A 9133-nucleotide genomic window follows, 5' to 3' on the forward strand; every position below is an offset into this window, starting at 1 on the left:
TACATGACTGGAATCTCCTTAGGGACAAGGACCACACCACCATCACCTTTGTATCCTCGGTGCCTGGCACAGGGAGAGCCCAGTAAATGTTTACTGAATGAATGATGGAGAGAAGCACGTGGTGACAGAGAAAGGGCTTCTAACCCAGCTGGGCAGAGGTTTCACTGAGTAAGTGACGCCTGAATTGAAAGATGAGTAGGGGTTAGCCAGGCTGCCTAAGGGATTTGGTGAGGAAGAGGAGGGAAGAGAAGGAGTGCAGATCCAGAGGAAAAAAGTTGTGCTGAAAAATGAAGGGATTTTGTGGCAAAGACAGAAAATAAAGCTCATGAGGACCTAGGAGCCATGTGTAAAACATGCTGATGAGCGATGACTTTCTCCTTTGAGGAGGGAAGACACTGGAGAAACACCATGGCCTCTGGCACTGCCAGGGTCTGGAGATGGTCCCCAGAGGGGAAAAGGAGCACTGGCCCTGTTTCCAAGAGAGTGAGGGGACTTGGGGACGATCCCCCAGACAAGGTCAGGGCCACATCCTCACTGTGCTGAGGTGAAGAGCAGGGATCCAGACCCTGCCTCCTTAGGCATCAGTCCAGGCTCTGACACCTCTTAGAATTAAGATCTTGGGCAAGTTACATAGCTCCCTGTGCCTCAGTTTCCTCCTCTACACAAAGGCAATAATAATAGCACCGGAATCAGGGAGTGGCTGTGAGGATCCCATGACTTAATGCATTTTGGGTGATTACAGAGATCCTGGCACAGAGCAAGTCTCCATGAGCGCTGTGTGATGGGGTCCCACGGATGCAACAGCCGAACGGATCTGCCCAGCATGGCATCACTCATAAGCATGAGAATTGACAGCCTGGGGTGACAATAAAAACAGACCAGCTTTCAGTTGGTTGTATCACTGTCTTTACATGCCCCCTTACTGCCTGCACCTGGGATGGACTGCTCCCTACCTCTTGGTGCAATCTATGCCCCAGGCGGACTCGATGATTTGTCTGCTTGCTTGGGGAGAATGCGTGCTGATCCCTCACCTTACCAACCTCCTGTAGTGCCAGTGACAATAATGATGGCATGGAGAAGCAGATGATGGCAATGGGCTGATGTGGTGCTGGGCGCCCCCCATTCCAGCTTCCCTGGTTCCACAGACAGGGCTTTGGGGTCAGCTGGCTGCTGCTTTTCTAGATCCCCAGGACCTTCTGAAGGTGGCCCCCAGTCAAGATGGAGCATCTCCCTGGGAAGGGGAGGTTCCCAAGATGGGACACGGGTGCTCTTTGTCCTGGCCTGGACAGCGGGAGGGAGTGGACTCTGCAGTTCCCATGCCTGACTGACTGACCTGCAGAAGGCCACATGATGGAGACCTGGCTGTCCTTGCAGAGCCCCAGAGTTCTTTAAACAGGACATGGGCAACTGTGCCATGCTGGGCTGGAGCACCAGGGCACGCAGTCCAGGAGAGCAGCTGACCCCTGGAGAGCAGGTTCCTCACATGGCCATCAGCTGGGGAGTGACCCTTCCTGAATGTGCTCCTGCATTCCCTTCGTAAGGTCCGGGTCTGCAGGCATGCCCTCATGGAGACGGTACTGCAAGCTCTAGCATCCCCTATGGACAGACAAAGGATTCCTCTGGTCACAGCATTCATGTCAACATTTGGTTGACAGTCTCTGCTTAGGAACCTTCACCTTGAAGGAGAGTCTGATGAGGAAGCATATAGAGATCACTGAGCACTCGTCAGGGTCCACATGTCAGTTGGCTTGTCACCACTGCTTCTCTGATGTCCGCTCACCTTTCTGGAGAAAAGATCAGGTGTTGCTGACTCTCTCTCTGCAATTTATCTCCTCATTTCAAATCAAAGAGTGATGTACTAGGTGGGCAACATTCCAGAAATATCATTGGAAACTGACCTGGGCATTTACCTTCTGATCGTCACCCCAGATGTGGGCCCAGGGCTCTGTGTGTGTCTGTGCCTCCTGGGGCCCTTTCAGGGGCTGCCTCTCCAGGACAGACTTAGGTGTCTGGCTGCACAAATGCTGACGCTCTTTCAGAAAGAAGAAGCAGATGTCTGAGTGCTGGAAACACGTTACTGCATCCCCAGACTGTATCTTTGAGACAATTCTGTCTTTATCTGAGACTCAGTGAACAATTGCTCCTAGAAGTGAAAGGCAAGTTTGAGGCTGTTGTGCAGAAAAATCACTCATAAATAGAGAGAGAAAGCTTGGTCCTCCCACAGTAGTCAGCACTGACTTCTGTGTGTGCAGACATGGCGAAGGCTCATTTTTAAATGTCTCAGCAGGACAAGAGTCAGACTAGCTGTGCATTCCAAGTCTCCCTCCAGAGGGCACTTGTCCTCGTGGAGTCTGGGTCTGGTGTGCACATTGAGAAGGGGCGTCTGGCCGATTGGATCTCCGGGGATAGATGCACAGAGTGGCCAGTCTGCCCCAGGGCAGGCTTCCCCAGGCGGTATCAGAGAGCACGGAAGGGCAGGGCTGTTTGTGGAATGGAGTGTTTGGAGTGACATTGCTGAGGGAGGACAGTTGACACGTGGCCATCATGAAATGCATTAAGTGGCTGTCATAGTGACAGATAATAAAAGCCATGACTGTTAGAGAGAGTGCAGCAGCACAAAAGCTACTTAAAATGTCATCAGGCATTGCTGGTGGGTTCTCCTGGCTGCCGTGGCATACATGTTTTGACAAGCAATTTCCATCTCCCTTCCAGTTGGAACTGGCTTGTCTTTTTGTTTTCAAATTTTACATGTGTATCATCCGATTAGGTGTGGATCTCATGGACATACAATTCCAGCTTGTCTGAAACCAACTGTTTCCCTTCCTAACATGGTCCGTGATCACCTGATCCAGCTCAAGTCACTCTCTCATATTCCCTTCATTCATCTTGAATATTTAGCTATAAATGGAAGTGGCCTCAAAGCTTGGAAACAAGCTCTGGACCAGCCTTGGGCAGTGACTCTGCCCCCAAAGTCCATTCCTCTACTTTGTGCTGTAGCAATAGAGCCCCCAGGGCAGAGCTAGCCATCTGCTCTTCCAGAATAAGAACTACAATTCCCAGCCTCCCTTGCAGCTAGGGGTGGTCACATGACAAATCTGGCCAATGGGATGCAAGAGGAAATGCTGTGTGCTATTTCCAGTTATGTCCCTAAAGCTGGCCCTCCCTTCCTCTCCTGACCCGGAGGAAAGTGGAGGGCTGAGTGCCATCTTTGTTGGCGAGGAAGGTGGAGGGTCCACCTGGGTGCAGTGGGGTCACCCCTGACCCCTGACAACTGCGCCTGGACTGGTCATGGGGAGCCCTCGGTTGTTTAACCACTGTTATTTGAGATCCCTGGCTCCTGAGGGGGGCACCTGCTCCCAGCCTGGATCCCACCTCCTCGGGGAGCGGGCGTGTGGCCCTCGGTGGAGAGAGGGAAGTTCTGCGGTGCTGTGGGAAGCTGGGCCCTGGTGTCCGTGTTCAGCTTCAGGTGATCGCAGAGCTGAGTCGGCCGCCTCTTGTCTTCCATCTTCCTCTTCGTCTTTTCCTCGCAGCGTACAAGCAGCAGATGGTGATGTTGGACACTCACGGAGCAGCCTGTGGCCCAGGCGCCGGGCTCGCCCTCCCCTGAGTGACCTCACTGATCCTCAGGCCATCCTGTATTCTGCAGGGGTGGAAACTGAGGCCAGAGACCCAAGTGATGACACTGGAAGGGGGCAACGGTGACCCGGGGTGGTGGTCTGGCCCCAGGCCCCCTGACTTTCTGCACAGGGGCATTCTGTCACTGTCCCATGTCCATGCAGAGGGGCCTGGTCTTTTCTCTACTATTCTAAGTTCTGCACAGGTGACAGGGCAATTTTGTTTGCTTTTTTGCATCCATTGATGGGATTGGCAAACATAATTATGACCTGAATCAGAAAAGTAAGCCCCCCTCATCCCACCCCATCCAGGGTGTGCTCTGTGCTGGGGAGCAGCAAAGACAGCTGGTACCTCCTCTGGCCAGGTCAGGTCGTTGTTCCACCCCTGACCTCCCATCTCCCGGCCATTCCGTGCATGCCCCAGGATCCTTTCCATAAACTCACTCTCTAACTGATGGGCCAAAGTCACCCTCCGAGTTGCTGACTGGTGCATGGGGCCGTATGATGCTGTGACATTGCGGACAAGGGGCGTTGGGCCTCACTGGGACTTGCTTTCTCTCCTATCAGTCAGTTGTTTCCCAGCCCCCAGGTAGGTCAAGATTATCTCTAGGTGGGGGAAGAGAAGGAATCCAAAAGAAAGAGGACAGACTGGAGGAGGGTCTGTGAGGAGGGGCCTTGCGCCCCACACCCTCCCCCGCGTCAGCTCTGAACCTGAGGGAGAGTGACAGACGCCCCTGATAAGTTAGGGCTCTGAAAGCAGAGGGGACTTGGGTTTGCTTCCCACCTGGGATTCTGGAAGCAGTGACCCCACAGAGGACCCACACAGCCAGAGTGAGGGCAGGGAGAGAGGAGAAGGCTGGTGGGGCCTCAGGGCAGAGAGGACCCAGGAGAGACCTTTGGGTTCTCGCATCCGTATACTGGGGGAGAGTGCGGTGTGCCCCGGGTCCCACAAAGGACAAAGTCCTACAGTGGAGGGAGGGCCAGGCGCCAGGAGAGAGAGCTGTGCTGGGTCAGGGGGCGTGACACCAGGCACACTGAGGGTTACAGGACCAGACCCTGCTGTGCCTGGTCAGCAGATGTCAGCACAGGAGGGGCGGCTGAGGGTCCCACCTGCCCCGTGTGAACCCACAACACACAGGCACCTAACAGGGGAGGGGAAGATCCTCAATTGTCTAGAAAAAGCATCTCCCTCCCTGAATTGGCGCTGTTCACCTGGAATTGAGTCTATTTTGTTCTGCCATTAGGCAGAGTGAGGGCTCTAGAGACAGACTATATTTAGTTATAAAAGAATCCAGTTATTTTACACACTTGAGTTGACGGCCTGGAAATCTGTGCCTCTCCACTTAGGAACGTGCGCTGGGGGACATGGTTCCCTGCAGCGTAACAAATGTCCAGCTTGCTTCAGGGCCCAGGAGGAACAAAGACCTTTTTTTCTTCACCGGAAAGTAGGGCTTCCCCAGGGCTGAGGAGGCTGGTCTGGGTCTGATAGCATCTTGAGTCTGGAGGGTGAGTTCAGGGGGCATTCAGTGACTTCAAGGTGGCAAAGGGGCTCCTCACCCAAGGTCTGGGAGTCGCTGAGCTGGGAGGAGATGGGAGAAGCAGAGGACAGATTGGGGAATGAGGAGGAAGAGGGAAAGGAGGAAGAGAGGCAGAGCCAGGCTGGGGGAAGGGCGCTGGGCCGGGAACTGCAGGGGAGGCGCTGGCCCTCTCCTCAGCGGCGGACTGGGCAGCAGCGGCGCCCAAGGTCTGGGGAGGGGAGGGCGGCAACGGACGGGAGGAGGAAACCCAGCAGGGCTCCTTCCCCAGACTCAAAGGTTTTCTGATTCACTGTTCCTTCCTTCACTCCGGAGAGTTGAATCAGTCACGTCCCACGTTCCTGACACTGCTGGTCACTGGGGGTCAAGGCTGACGTGCTCCCTGCCCTCTTAGGAAACAGACAACACACAATAAAATGAGTAGCAGAGCAGGACGACTGTAGACAGTGATGTTTGCTACAACAGAAGTAACTCAGCGATGAGAGGAGATTCACAGGGAGGCCACTTCCACAGAGTTGGAGGCGTTCTCTGCAAAGTGACTTTTCTGCTGAGAATGGAAGGAGAGAAGGAGCCAGCCATACATATGTCTCAGGAAGAACATTCTAGGCAGAGGGAAGAGCAAATGCAAAGTTCCATAAGATGGGACAAAGTTGGGAGCATTTGACAAACTGAAGGATCTGAGTGCAGCTGGACTGAAGGGTGTGAGTGATGGCACGTCCCCATGAGGTCAGCTTGGAGAGGGCGGTGGGGCCAGGTCAGGTTCAGCTTCACAGGTCATGGTGAAGAGTTTGGACCCCTCCTCAAGGCGGGGGAAGGCAATTGAGAAGTTGGCCTCCGTCAGACCCAGACCCCACGGTCTTCTCCAGAAGCTGTCTTCTACCATCTTCTGGTGCATCCCCCATCCTCCTGCCTCAGTGGTCTTTCTCTGGAGAATGGCCTTCCTCTCTGGGACCGGCTGCCCTCTCAAGATGCCCATCCACTGTGTTGGGGCACTTCCAGGTCTCTGCATGACCTGGGGGCTTGCAGGAAGTTGACAAGGTCCTCTGGATACCAGTGGAGCCTGGTGGAGAAATGCAGACCAGACGGCAGCTCAGACGGGAGACCTGGGCTTGGTGGGCCTGGCAGGGGCCTGGGAGGAGCTGCAGTGCACCCCGGTGCCTGTCCTCACCAGTGTTCCCACTGACTGGGTTTGTACCCAGAATGCAGAGTCCATGCCTGAGCACGGGTGATCTGGAACCACGTGACTAGAACAAAGGACATCACTTCACTGAACTTCAGTATTCCTGCTTCCAAAATGGAGGAAGTCACGTGAAGACTGGGAAGATGATAGGGTGTGGCAGAGCCTGCTAGTCACCCCCAATAACCATTCTCCACATCCTCCATGGTCATAAAGTATTTATCTGGATACATTGCCGTCTAGAATCCAAACCACATTTTCCAGTATCCTCTCCAGCTGTGTGCCATGTGACCAACTGCTGACCAATAGGCTCTGAGGAAAAGTAATACACCTTTAAAGAGAAGGGTCCTGTTTGGTTGCTGCTTAGGTTGTAGAATGCTGTAAAGAACGTCATCCACACCCTAGTGACAAGAAAAGACCAGAGGATCTACAAAATCATAACTTTCCTTGAGCACATTAGAGGGGTGAGGTTGCAGGAAACCAACTAACCTGAAATCTAAGGGAGACAGGAGCCTTCAGGGAGAGATGGAGATGGAATGCTGGCTTATCTGGGTCAGAGTGAGAGCAACCCAGGGCTTCCATAAATGCGGGCAAGAGCATTTCTTCTAAATCAAGGCCTCATAAGACAAGACGCATACACATTTCCAGATATAAGTACTATTATCGCAACTTCTATGGTCCATTCCCATGTCCAACTTTCAACCAAAAAGTACAAGACACGGGGAAAAAATTCAAGAGAGAAGACAAGCAACACAACCAGATTCAGATATGACACGGACGTTGGAACTACCAGTCAGTGAAATTAAAACAACTCTGACTAATACGCTAAAGCCTCTAATGGAAAATCTGGAGAATATGCATGAACAAATAACAAATTTCAACAGAAAGATGGGAACTGTAATGCTAATGTAAAAGAAAACGAATCATAGTAACAGATGCAGAAACTTGTCACAGATTCATCTGTAAACTTGACACACAGCTAAGAACAGAATAAGTAATTACGAGTAGGTCAATAGACATTAAACTGGAAAACAAAGGGAAAAAGGAACTAAAAAGTAGCTTTGACCCAGCCTAGTTCAGCAAACTCTGGGTTAAAGGGAAAAGCTTCCTGCTGTGCTGTTTGTACTGTGCTACAGAGAGTTGAGGATTGACTTTTTCTCTTTAATTATGAATGAAACAGAGAAAACATGGCATGGAGAAGAAGAGCGAGGACTTCAGATTCCTCCTGTCCTTGACGCCAATACTGGCTCCGCCACTTCCCAGCCACGGCCTTGGGCAAGAGCTTTACGCCTTCTGAGCCTCGTTTCCGTCCTCTGTAAAATGGGGACGATCGTAGTCCATGTCTAGTGGGCTACTGCGAGGATTAAGTGACCGATCACAACTGCAGCTAACACAGAGCTTGGCGCACAGGAGGTTTCTGAGATGTGGAGACTATCATTGCTCAGCAGGAATTGCCCCGTCTGTCCCCCTTTCTTTCAGGTCTGACTAAACATCAGTCATGTTAGATCTTTGTAAATAGTCAGGAGCCACCACAGCCATCGTCTTGGGGAACAATGTCGCCTGAAGGAGCAAAGAAACATATAAAGCAAAAAGGTTTGGCAATTATAAAAGTGACAATAATGAGAGGTAACGTACTGAGTGCTTCCTACCTTCCAGGCTCAGTGCTGACTCCGTACGTCTACTGACTCATCTGATCTGCTCTGGGTGGTGTGTGCTTTCATGCTTCCAAGTTCAGAGATGAGGAGATTGAAGCTAAGAGAGATGAAGTGACTTTATAAGGCCACACAGATGTGAGGGTGTGGACGGGGCTCCACCCCGGCTGTCTGACTCCAGGCCCTGCACAGCTCTCCACGACGTGATGATCCCTCCCAGGGGAGTCCACAGTTGTTTAAAAGGCGAATCCAGGGAGGCTGAGGTGGATGTGCACAGAGAACATGGACCCGTGATGGGCTGAAATAGAAGAGAAAGAGAAAAAATGTCCTCCGATTTTGACAATGATAACACCTGAGTGGTGACATGTCTTTCCATGTTAACCTCCCTTGAGGGAGAAAGCCTGTATAAAACAAGCAAAAAGCAAAACAATAAAAAAGCGTTAAGAAGTAAATTGAAGGAGAGGTTGCATTTTGGCATTTCTCAAGAAACAAGCTTAGTGAGGTTGGCCTTGCCGTAGGGTTAGGATTATACACAGGGCAGTGAGCAAATGCTGCTGTGATCTGAATTCTCAAAATGTCACGATTTAAACTCAGTGACTAACCTGAGGCTGATTACTTGTACATGAGGCCTGGGATTCGGAGCCCGGAGGAAGCCTGAGAAGAACAGGGAGGTGGGGCTGAAGTGGCCTTGCTTTTTGTCAAGTCCCTGGTTGGTCTCTCAGCTGTCCTGCTGCGCTTGACGTGCTGGGCAAGAATGACTCACTGAGGAAGCCAGCCTCCCCCTCAGTGTGTGGGCGTGGGGACACATCCAGGGTCCTGCGTCCCACCCCCAGTGCTCAGAGCTGAGCTGGGGGTGGGGGGTGTGAATCTGTTGTTCTGTTGGGCAGAATAGTGCATGAGGCGTGATACAAACCCTTCCACGTGACCGTCTTTGCTGCTGGTGTCTTGTTGCTGCTCTTTCAGTGCGGGGTCAAACTTTTACAGCACTTGAATAACGAACGGACGAAGTCATTCCTCCCTCATCAGTGCTGAGGGATAACAGGGAACATCACCTGGAGGTTGATACGTGCCTGCGTTCCTGACCGTGTGGGCGGAGAATCATCAGACCCTGTGGAGGACGATGCGGGTGTTTGCCTGGGATTCCTCCACCTCGGA

This window comes from Equus przewalskii, chromosome 7 (assembly GCF_037783145.1).
Source record: "Equus przewalskii isolate Varuska chromosome 7, EquPr2, whole genome shotgun sequence".
Taxonomy (NCBI): domain Eukaryota; kingdom Metazoa; phylum Chordata; class Mammalia; order Perissodactyla; family Equidae; genus Equus; species Equus przewalskii.